At 40.5% G+C, this 12242-nt stretch overlaps 1 long non-coding RNA gene across 1 annotated transcript; it reads right to left on the bottom strand.

The window, feature by feature from the left end:
* Positions 1 to 242: 242 nt before the first annotated feature.
* LOC147229468 (uncharacterized) lies at positions 243 to 2409 on the bottom strand. The gene is made up of 3 exons (XR_015106858.1): positions 2326 to 2409; positions 1504 to 1919; positions 243 to 665 (listed from the first exon to the last, which is right to left on the bottom strand). It is a non-coding gene; the product is annotated as an uncharacterized LOC147229468 (long non-coding RNA).
* Positions 2410 to 12242: the final 9833 nt, after the last annotated feature.

The raw sequence follows: 12242 nt of genomic DNA, 5'->3' as shown, positions 1-12242 counted from the left end.
CCAGAACACCTGAGGTCAGAGATCATCGTTTGCCTAAGGTTTAGGGGCAGAGATCACCCACCCATGGTTGACCCAACAGCCTGCCCCCGAAATGATGTCAGAAAATACTGAAGGGCGAGAGGGGCTTTCTGCCTTGGTGGTCAGAAGCAAAAACCCAAGTGCGGGAGGAGCTTCAGTTAGCCTTGAAGGGATTATGGAAAATTGTGATGGAAAGAGCACTTTGAGGAACAGCTGTGCTGGTTGTGGTTCCTAAAATGGTCAAGAAGCTCCTCGGTGGTGAGACAGCAGGTGTGGATGGGAGATGGTCCATAAACATGAATTGTGTGACATCTAAATCCAACTCAAATATCAAATCCGACAATGTCTCACAACATTCTTTCAGTGTCTTTTGGTTGCAGATGGTGGAGTGCCATTTCTGTTCTGTTCCTTCAAAAATCTGCATGTTTTTGTCAGGTACAAAATGTTATGTCAAGGACTAGTCAGGATTTGGAAGAGTTGGTTGGTGACACAGGTGGTTAGTGAGCAAGAAGGTCCCTGGTTCAGTTCCACCAGGGGGTCTTTCTGTGTGGAGTTTTCATGCTCTCCTCATGTCTGCTTGGCTTTCCTTCAGGTTCTCCGGTTTCCTCCCACGGTTCCAAAAACGTGCAATAGGTTCATTGGAGACTCTGTGAATGAAGGAGTGAATGGTTGTTCGTCTCTTTATATGGCCCCTGTGATTGACTGGCGACTGGTCCTATCCCCCAAATTCAGCTGGAATGGACCCCAGCCCTCCAAAGACCCCGAGTCCAGTTTAAGTGGTATGGTTAATGAATGAATGAATTAAACATTAAACAAGTGCCTAACCAGCTGTGAACTGGTCACTCCCTCATCTGAGTAATGCCAGGGGGAGGGGCTGGTACATAACTGAATTGCTAATATGACAAACGCCTACTCCTGTTGTTGGCAGTTGTCTTGCTGCTGGATAATGCCAAGAAACTGCATGAGTCATCAAAATTCTGTAATCGGAGACGGTTGAAAGTACTATGGAGCACTGAGTGATCGTACGCTCATTTGTGTCGTTGTGTTGACATGGCTCCACAAACACAGATGCTTGCGTCCTTTGAGGGACAAGACATTCCTGTTACCTAATAGTTAAACAGTTCGGATGCATACCACACATCCTACATCATGTGTTATGGAACCCATCCCAGGATCGACCTTGACCCCTATTATCAAATTTCTCATTGATCCGAATGATTCGATTCATTTACAGCATTTTCCCCCGAAATGACAATTCTCCCATTAATTTCATGCTTCAGATCAAGGACAACCAATTACATTCGGTTGGTCCCGAATGTAATTGCCGATAATATATTTGTATCTTGGAGAACAAAAACAAAATAGTTTTGTTTTTTTTAATCACACCAAATAAAATCAGATTTTCTTTTCCAATGTTTTACAGTGAGAAAAAATGATTTGTTCAAACTTTGCAAATACACCAGGGGCAAAATCAGGTCTACTAACCTGAGTAGACAATGGTCAAAGCTTCAAGCAGGAATACAACGATGTACCTATGAAAGCAGATGAGACGATTAAATACTTATACATAAGTTATACATGTTAAGAGTGGCAAATGGACCCATCATCTACTGCCCCAAATCAAAGGCGAACATTTCCCTTGCTTGAAGGAAGTGATCTCCTGCGCATCTTAACCAACTAAGTGCATATGCCCCCCTTGCATGGACCATGGCTGTGTTGTCGGCCCTCTTTTGACAAATTCGAGAAGAGGCTGTCTATGTGCCCGTCTTCTCTTTATTCATAAATTATCACTGATGTCTGATACTATGCTCCTTGGTAGATAAGGCCGATCAGACGGACTGCAAGGACGGGACTTGGCTTGTGACTTCGGGGCGATGGGGGTGAAGATAACTGCCCTTTCCCTGAGGGAGAAAAACAAGGGTACAGCAAAATGTGAGCCACCTCGTCTCCTTCTCACTTGGCAAAGTAGGGCTTATATTGAGGTGATGAGACCAAGACCATGCAGGGATGTAGTCCAAAGGGGAAGGCTGGAGTTCCCCTCCTTGCCGCAGTCAATTGGTTTTGACATACATGTTTTTATAAAAATGTATACAGGTTCGTATCGACCTACAATGCATTTCTTTATTTGCTCCCTCTATAGACCCTTTTAGACATGCACTAGGAACATGTGTGTCTGTTTATTAGCCAACATGTCTGTCAGAGATGGCCTGATTAGAAATCAAATGGTCTTTTACCGGCCAGCTTGCTAGTCTTGGACCCCCCACCCCCCCACTCCGGTGTCTGACATGGAAAATCTCCGGCTGTTACCCATAAATCCACTTTGGCGGCGGCTGCTATCCTGTGCCCCTGGGAGTGACGGATGCAGCTTCATGCATTCTTGGAGGTCTTTTTGTTCCTCAGTAGCTATTGGCTTGTCTTTTTCGTAATTTACCTGAAGCACATGAGATAACTGGTCGGCATTGGCTCAGTGGGTTGAAACCACTGGAAGTAAGAAAGAACGGGCAGTGGACCAGATGGATGAAATGAGGTTAGCAGCTTCATCTGGTTATAAGGCGAGCTTGAGGGGGACTTACCTTGAACAGCTTTTGTGGAAATATTATGTAATTTAGCACTCGAGGCTGCTTATCAACTGCAACCACTGCCAGGAAAGTCCACCGTTGCAAAAGGACCACTTTATCTTCTAGCAACGTTGCTATGGTGCCCCTTTATCGACCAGGAAAGTCCACCGTTGCAAAAGGACCACTTTATCTTCTAGCAACGTTGCTATGGTGCCCCTTTATCATTCAACACATGTTCTGCCAGCACTATCCAAATCAGCATTAAGTAGTTATGGTTGGTGTTGAAATAAAAGAAAGAGACAGCATAGTGTGTGTGAGTGTGTGTGAATGAGAGAGAGGGGGGGAGAATAAGTCCCTGTACTCATCTTGCAAAATAAACCGCAGCCTACAAAACAGCCTGCGGGTGTAGTCTGTCAGAAACCTTTGTGCTATAAATCAGCACCGACACATTTGTCACACTTCACAAAATGACCTTTGTTATGACTCATCTATAACCACTGTCTAGCTGCTGCTCTCTATCGGCACACTTGCATTCCTATAGGTTCAAATCACTCATCACTGCCGTGACACAGTTTCTGTAATTCCACAGCTGTATCAACAGGTCTCTTGGTCTTCAAGCTGACTGATAAGGCACCGCAAAAGTACAGTAAAAACAGAATATTTAGTATTTTTGTGCTTTGTTTTGTACCAGGCACCACAGTCAAAGTGAATGTTCCGGGCATTTGTGAATGTGCATAATAAAAAGTACCCAGCTGTGTATATGAGAAAAAAAAGCAAAAGGAAAAAAAAACCTATACCATTCTTTATCCCCTGACATTATCACACAGATAAGTACAAACCAGCCTGGGCAAATGCACTCACTCACACACATACACACACACACACACACACACAATCAGTGTGGCAGGTGGGCTACTCTGGAGTGTGCAAATATTTAGAGGAAGCAAACATCATTTGAATTAGCTTTGTCTACTATACGCACATTTTAGGGCCTGGAGTTTTTGACTGTCAACCTCCCCCTCGGATGAAAGTTAAGCGATGCAACAATTCAGTGACAGATCCATTTTTTGCTCAGGATTTATCACCTTAACAAGTCCATAAATCTTTATTTCAAAGTTCCCCACATGGCCACTTTGTCAGAGCTTAAAATGTTAACAGTATTTGTCTCGCTATCTTTTATCATTTATCAAGATTTGATCATGGTTGCAGCTGTTTGTTACACAAAGTAACATTACATGTTGCGTGAGTGACTTGACGAGCAAGACAAAGACAGTCTATATTCATTTTAATGAAACATCAAATCCTCAAATGTGCCTGTCATTAGCAATTAATCAGTAGTAGGCTCTTAAAAGTGTTTAATATTTTTTAAACAACAAAAACAAAAAAAAAAATTAGAAGGAATATCAATAGGAAGTCAAAGTTGTCAAGCTCCAATTTCCTTTTCAGCAAACTTTGCCACCACTGCTTACTTTTCTGCCACATTCCCACCTCATTATTTATGTCTGTGTTCTGTTTTGAATTCCGTTTGAAATTCAAAACCACTTCATCATGTCTTCACTCAGTGGTTCTCAACAGTTTGGGGGAGAAGCCCTGCCCCTATTTCCTGTTTCCCCCACCGACATCCTCCACCCAGCCATGCTGGGGAGGGATTTACATGCAAGAAATAAATAAAATTAGAAATATTTTACAAACGCAAAAAATATGCAGACTCAACAGAGAAATAAAGAGGGGCAAAACATATTGAAATGAGGCATTTAGTCGGGTTCAGGCTGAAAAAAGCATGAAAGGGCCGTGAACCAAGATTCAGGGAAAGTAATTACTTCAATTGACAGATAATGTTTCTGAGAATTAGATGAAGCATTGCTTACAATTCCAAAATACAAGCAGAAACACATCAGTCACTTTCCATAAATGCTTTCTTATCCATTTGTTTTTTCTACTTCTGTATCCCCTCTGTGTTAATTGAAGATCACGCATTAACACAGAGTTGTGATGAAACACTCAAATATAGATGTTTGGAAACAATTATATAAAGTTTGTGGTAAATGCCACTTTATAAACTACAAAGGTGTATATATATATATCATGTCAAGGGAAGAGGTTTTCAGCTTTTAGTTTTTAATGCAAAGTGTTTCTGCTGGTAGAATCCCTTTGGGTGAAACCCCCAAAAAGTTAGCCCACATCCAAAGTACATCTTTTCTCTGTGAATCCAATGTTGGATAAACTTTGAATGAATTATTTTTAAGCATTAAAGTCCTACTAATGGCATTAGAACAGTGCTGTCTTTTTTTTTATGAAGGCAGTTATGTCTGACAAGTCACAGTGAGTGATGAAGATCATCTAATCTGACATGGAAACCATTTGCAGAATTTGTAGAGGCGTCACTTGCATACAATGTTAGATGTTTAAATTATGGCAATGGAATTTTCCTGACATCCCCGACTTCCTGATGAATGGAGAAGTTGAAGGGTTCCTGTTATAAAAACATAATCAGTTATCTTGTCACTGTCACATGAATGGGATTTAAACATTGAATGCGATGAAGGAAGTTGAAATGCAGTGCACAGTATCAGGATCAGTGCTCTTATCTGCCTCTGCAAAACACCATTGTCCTGCTTGGAGGTGGCAGTGGATGAAGACCAGAAAGGGCAAACACACATGTGATACATCCAAGCTTATGGGAGCTATTTGTGCACCAATATCCCTTCCACGGCACTCAGTGAGGTTTACTGGGCTCAGTGATTCCACACTCAGTATGACCTATTTGCTTTATTTTCAGCCAAAGATGAACAACAATTAATTTCTCCTCTTGCTGGGACCCTGTGTGATAGCCGTGTTTGTCCAAGGGGAAGGTGTTTTTCTAAGCAACAACAATCATCCACGCAGGGGAAGGCTTGGTATGCCATGTGGAATGTTGCTGACGGGAAGGGCAAGACCTGTAGCCAAGAAACATAAGGAACAGTGTTCAGAAAGAGAGAGGAAACAGAAAATGAATAAAATGCACAAAATATTTCCAAATGATCAAAAAGTCAAAACAGTCAACAAAACAGTTGACTACGCAGTTGATGGTAGCTCATTTGAATCAGGTAGGTGATAAAGAAATAAAAGACAAGTCAATAAATCATGTTTAGGCAACCAGTGTCTGAAGGAAAGCGTTACTTTGTTCGTCTTGTATTCTAGCCATCACTATAAAGAACCGTTTAAATACATCTTAAACTATAGAACTCCTAGCATATGTGATGATACTCGCATGGATGCTGGGTCATGAGTTCATGAGTTCTCTAGGGGCTAAAAAGATGTCTGTATTGTTATTGTTATTATTATTATTATTATTATTATTGTTATTATTATTATTATTATTATTATTATTACTTATCCCACACCTGGGGTTGCAAGGATGCTGGAGCATTAAAGATGGGAAGATGGGAAGAGTACTTTGAAGAGCTGATGAATGAGGACAATGAAAGAGAGGGAAGGGTGCACTGTTGTACTGTCACTGTTGTAGACCACAAAGTACCAGAGATTGAGGAAAGTGAGGTAAGGACAGCATTGAAGATGATGAAGAGTGGCATGGCACTTGGTCCTGATGATATATCTGTGGAGGTATTGAAGAGTCTAGGAGAGGCAGCGGTAGAGTTTCTTACTAGATTATTCAACAGGATCTTAGAGAGTGAGAAGATGCCCGAGGAATGGAGAGGAAGTGTGATGTTGCTCATCTTTAAGAATAAGGGGGATATGCAGAATTGCGTCAACTGTGGGGGGATAATGTTGATGAGCCATACAATGAAATTATGGGAAAGAGTAATGGAAACTAGACTGAGAACAGAAGTCAGCATTTGTGAACAGCAGTTTGGCTTCATGCCTAGAAAGAGTACCACAGAGGAAGTATTTGCTTTGAGAATGCTAATAGAGAAGAACAGAGAAGGTCAGAGGGACCTGCACTGTGCTTTTGTAGACCTAGAAAAGGCATATAACAGAGTGGTGAGAGAAGAACTCTGGTATTGTATGAGGAAGTCTTAAGTGGCAGAGAAGTATGTTAGACTGGTGCAGGACATGTATGCTAGCTCTAAGACAGTGGTGTGGTGTGGTGTGCTGTACGGCTACTGTTTCATTTGTCTCTCACTTGTAAAGCATCTTTGAGTATCATGAAAAGCGCTATAGAAAAACTATGTATTATCATTATTATTGTCAACAGAGAAGTTCAAGGTGGAGGTGGGACTCCATCAGGGATCAGCTCTGAGCCCCTTCTTGTTTGCAGTGGTGATGGACAGGCTGACAGATGAGGTTAGACAGGAATCTCCATGTACCATGATGTTTGCAGATGACATTGTGATCTGTAGTGAAAGCAGAGAACAGGTTGAGGAAACTCTAGAGAGGTGGAGATATATATGTGTGAATATATGTGTGTGAATGAGAGGAACCCAGGTGGAACGGTGAGGTTACAGGGAGTGGAGTTCAAGAAGTTGGAGGAGTTCAAGTACTTAGGGTCAACAGTCCAGAACAACCCAGATTGCGGAAAAGAGCTAAAGAAACAGGTTCAAGCAGGTTGATGCCATAGAAGACTATCAGCCAGAATGAAAGGAAAGTTGTACAAGACAGTGAGTCTTGAGATCAGTGATACTCTATGGTTTAGAAACAGTGACATTCACGAAAAGACAGGAAGTAGAGTTAGAGGTCACAGAGATGAAGATGCTCAGGTTCTCTTAGGGAGCGAACAGGATGGACAAGATCAGGAATGAGTCTGTCAGAGGGACGCCGCATGTTTGATGCTCTGGAAGGAAGGTCAGAGAAGCCAGACTGAGAAGGTTTGGTCAAAAATGGAGGGAGGGATTGTGACCATATTGGTTGATGGATGCTGGAACTGGAGTTGCCAGGCAGGAGGTCTAGATTAAGACCAAAGTGACAAAGTGATTTATGGACATAATGAGAGAGGATATGAGGTTGGTGTGAGAGAGGAAGATACAAGTAATAGGGTTAGATGGGGAATGTTGATTCGCTGTGGTGACCCCTGAAGGGAAATCTTGATAGGGAAAGAAGAAGACTGGATTTCAGCCATCTTGCTGACTAAGAAATTAGCCATGATAGGTGACCTGCCTTATGTAAAAAATTAGGAATATTAGGCAATTTAGATCTAAGGTCTATTACCCAAAAACAATTTCTTATAATTATATCATCCAATGCCTATTACATGTGCAAAAGAACACACCTTATTCTACCCAGTTCTTGATAGAGTTGTCCTTCAGAGCAAAATAGTGATTTCTTGTCGGTGTTTTTGAATATATCCTCAAAGTCCTGTAGTATCAGAACTAGGTGTCTACATTACCATATTGTGTATCCCTGGACGGTTTTCAAAAACAACAGTGTGCTTTGCCTGCTCCAAACAAAGAAATAATATTTTGTGGGATAAGAGAAAATAGGACCAAATATGACTGAAATTAAAGGCTTGTCGCTGTCTATCAAAACAAACAAACAAAACAAAACAAAAATAAACGACACAATTGTTCGAGAGAATTGGTTCCGACTTAACCTGTCATGTGAACAAGTCAGAATGAATCAATAAGTGAAGCACAATGAAGTGGCCCAGTTCAGTGGAATAATTTTTTTAAATATATATCTATAACTCTTCCAGGGTTACGGCGACACAATCTGGGCAAGTTACTCCTTTGCTAGATTTATCTTTTAATGCTCTTACATGTATTACAGCTTCACACTAACACCCCCTCCACTATGGAAGTTCTGGAGAGGAAGAAACACATGGTGTATTTCACAGGCAGAAAACAAAAACATGAAAAACATATACACAATTAGCATGTAATAAGCAATAATCATTATCTGCCTGTCTATATGATTTATGTTTACCCATTTATACTTATTCATGTGTTAAAACTTATATTGAGTACTAACTCTCAGTTTTTGTGTGGATGGTTATATTGCTACCATTGTATGCATATAATGCTACAGCACTGCCCTAACAAAAATAGTGTTTTGAGACTGGTGCATTTGTTTATTACATATAAACTGCATTGGTTAAACTCTTATTGAATGAATTATGCACAGAGGGTTTATAAAACATGTTCCTCGTATTCGTACGATTATTTATGAATCCAGATTCAAATATATGACATGATTACTGCAGGCCTTTGTGCACAATTTGATTGATGTTGATAATAAAAATGTAGGTAATCTATATACTCTAGTTTTATTACATGTCGCATGAATATATTGTATGATGCCTGCAAAGCCCCATAAGTAATGGATTTAGAAAAATTAAAAAAAACATATGCTACTAAATGAGGTTTTGCTTCAGTTGTACCCTATTTGGTACAACAACAACAACAACAAAAACAACAACTTAATTTAATTAATCACTCTGTAAAGTGTAGCCATGTGTCTAAAATATTCAGCTTTTCCTCTCATTCAAGATCACCCTTGCTCTTAAGCATGTTTCCTGTGTCATATTTTTTTAGAATTAACTTATTTATTTTGGTGACCTGGAAGAGCAAATGTGAACCTTGCGATGTCGGCTGTATCTTCTTAAATGTCAGTATAACTGATGATAGTGACCCGTGTGAGACCACTCGTGTTATGTGTGTGTGTATCGGGGGTGGGCCAAGAGTCATCTGAGAGTTGAAAAGAATATCAATTGACCGGACTGGGCAGAGGAGGGCCGTGCATGTTCTTGCAGTCATATGCGTGGGAGTGTCCAGAGTGAAGACAAGCATTTGTTCTTGAAGGAGCCGTACTGCACACACACGAATGGAATGTTCCTCCATGTGCTGCACAGCGCATACCTTCAACTTCCCCTTGCACACACCCATTCACACTTGCATACGTCTTTGCTGCCACACTCTTCAAACGCTTAGAATATTACTAACAATCACACTGCTTCAAAGGCATATGACTGAAAGAAATTACTCAATTGAATCAAGTTTTCAAAACTGTGAAGAAAAAAACCCCAACAAATTTCAACATAATCTATTTTCAGTTCTTCCCACATTTCCTCTTCTACTTCATCACTTATTTCAGTTTTCCTGGCATGGACACAGGAAAGACAGACGTCAGCAACACAATGCGAGGTATTGTTGGGAGAGGCTGCAAGGAGGGCCGGGTCCTCTCCATAGTGACAGATTAGTTCTGTGCCAAACGCTGCACTTGTAAAATAAAGATAATGAGATCCGTGCAGAACTTGGACACAAAACAACTGGCTGCAATCGTCCGGTTAAATGGATCGCTCTCAGAATCGCTGAGAAACTGCGCAGAAGTCTCAAATTGTTCCCTCACATAGGGTGGAGGTGGATGAAAGAGACCAAAGAGGAAATAAAAAGACCTCTCTTGTTTTGGATCCATTTGCTGCACACGGAAAGGATGACAGTTCAGGATTCTGATGAAGCTGGAATGTCATTGAATCAAGTAAATTGAATTGAGTCTTTGTTGATGAAATACAATTACAAATGTATTTACAAAATAAGAGAATCAAAACTGGTCATTCTGTTCTCTACAGCCTCCAAATAATTTATTTTTGATTTATATCTTGAAACAGAATCCAGTTAAAATTCCAATGATTTGCAGTTTGTCCCATTGCAAATCACATCCGGTCACGTCACGTCACGTCACGTCACGTCACAATTACATAAGCTAAGGATGCTATCACATCACATCACAGAAGTCTAAGTTGCATCATCAATTTGGTTGAGACGCTTAATCTTTGGCATTTGCTGTAACATCCTGGATCAATAAATAAATCAGTGCGGACTGACATACTTCCTCGTCTAATGATAAAGTACAGATGACTCATGACGACATGGGATCTCCATGTCAGCGTGATCTGATTGTAGCGATTGCATTTACTGAGCTGGACGGAGGTAAAAAATACAGAAATGAAACATTTTCTAATATGAAAGATAAGATAACGTAAGATAACCCTAACCCTGACAGAAATTTGATTCACCATCACCTTACCTTAACATTACCTGTCGCAACTGAATACCTCAATAATAAGATAAGATAAGATAAGATAAGATAAGATAAGATAAGATAAGATAAGATAAGATAAGATAAGATAAGATAAGATAACCCCTACACTAACCCTACCATAACCATAACCATAATCATAACTCCCATAACTTTCATAACTAATAGACATTTCATTCACCAGCACATTGCCTTAACATTAACTCAAGTCTTAGTTCTCCCTAAACCCTTGAAACCAGTTCTTATATGATTGGACCGCCCTTAAATGTTTTGGGACCCCAGTATTCTGGCACATGCAGCACATGTGACACAACATGCATTGCAGACTCCTGGCTTTTGGATCCATAAAATACATCACACAGAGAAACCCAAACACATGCACCAGCACGAACATGCACTTTTATTTTTTGTATTGTAAAGACTGCCGATGCCGGAAAGTCAAGACACTGAAGGTACAAATCTAATCATTTTTTTTCTAGTGACTAATAATACAACCTAGTGTACAGACAGAGAAATATTTTGTCTGTTCTGCACAAAGCACAGCTTTTTACAATAAAAAGATAATGGCAGACCTGCAGAGAATCAGTGGCTCATTAGTCACTGAACATGATCTGTTGTGGGGACGCCCTATGATTTCCTCACTGCAGCTGTGAATCTACTTGCTGACCCCTGTACTTTTACTGCAGCTAGAATTTAACCTCTGAGGGGCAAGTAGGGAGGATCTAGGAGATGAGTTGCGGGAATGTGTAGTTGGGGGCCCATGACACCACTTTTAGTTAAGTATTCACTTGTTATGATGAAAAAAAAATTGTGATTTCTCAATTTGGGACTAGATAGCTTACAGTTTCTTTTTGATTTTAAATATTTAATTTTCAATGTAATTACTTTAAAATATTTACTATAATAAATCAGTGGATTTGTAAAACATGCTGTCACATGTCATAAGCCCAAAAGAGTTCAGCCTTCACTATGGCTGGAGAGCAACAACCGCACGTGGAATTTTTCTTTAATTGGCACACATGGGCTTGTTTAAGCTGAGAGGAAGGTATGTGTAAAGTGGGGCAGATTATTTGACTTGTAAAGTCACATATTCAGCGACAGAAATCAATTAACTGTGGCTCAGAAGATTAATTCCCCATCAAAATCCGATGGGATCCAACTCAGAACCCCCAGGATTTTGTCAGAACCTTAACGGGGGGGAGGGGGCTCTCCCTGCAACATCTGTCTTTATGGACAGCAGTAAACACTTGCAACCATAGTAACAGAACTCAGCAAAAGGTAGCAGTGGGCGCTACTGATAATGGTTTTGAGAGCTTAACGCTAGAAATACAAATATCGAGATATGCAGTGAAACACGGCAAAATCATTTGCTCGGATACCACTGACCAATAACTTCCATGACTGCATCCCAGAGAGCTTCCATCTCTGGCAGCCAGCCGTAACGGTGGTAAAAGGCTTAGTGGAGATCAAACGCTTGCTTTAACCAGAGAAGACAAACCAACATTCAATTAGCCCCGTGGACAGAGCTATCAGCTGACTGCAACCACTTACAAGTTGTCTGCAGAGTCCAAAAAAAAAGGAAACGAAAGACGGAGAGGAAGGAAAACAAGCGGAATAACAAAAATCATCTTCTTCTTGACTATTGTCGTATTTCGTATTAGATTGAATGCTGATACACATATGTTGGATATCCAT

This window comes from Fistularia commersonii, chromosome 11 (assembly GCF_037954325.1).
Source record: "Fistularia commersonii isolate RoL2024-O1a breed Wild chromosome 11, RoL_Fcom_v1.0, whole genome shotgun sequence".
Taxonomy (NCBI): Eukaryota; Metazoa; Chordata; class Actinopteri; order Syngnathiformes; family Fistulariidae; genus Fistularia; species Fistularia commersonii.
The sequence above is the reverse complement of the archived record's forward strand: the minus strand, read 5'-3'. Positions and strand labels throughout refer to the sequence as shown.